Raw genomic sequence first — 421 nt, 5'->3', positions numbered from 1 at the left:
CTTGTGATTCCAGAGAAGATTGAGAAATTATAATGGCCATATATGTGAAACACTCAGAAACGAAACATCTAGGGATATACGAAACTCTTACCTGGCTCCACGCCGGGCAATCCACGGTGGGGGAGTGGCGCTCCATCCCTCCACCTGGAATCCTCCCCGGCCGGCTCCACTCCGCAGCGACTCCATGGAGCTGCTGGCCGGGGCTGCCCACAGCCGGACATCTGGCTGCTGGGCTGTGCAGGGACGCAAATGGCGGCCGCCGTAGCTGCCACCATTTGCGTCCGTGTCTTTAGCTGTGATAGGCTATGTAAATATATACGTAGCCTATCACGGCTAAAGACATGGATGCAAATGGCGGTGGCTACGGCGGCTGCCATTTGCGTTCCTTCCTTCCTATTGCCGTGATAGGCTACATATATAT

Source organism: Heloderma suspectum, chromosome 10, assembly GCF_057233095.1.
Source record: "Heloderma suspectum isolate Gila_16-S chromosome 10, 16-S_ref, whole genome shotgun sequence".
Taxonomy (NCBI): Eukaryota; Metazoa; Chordata; class Lepidosauria; order Squamata; family Helodermatidae; genus Heloderma; species Heloderma suspectum.
Note: the sequence above shows the minus strand (reverse complement) of the source record.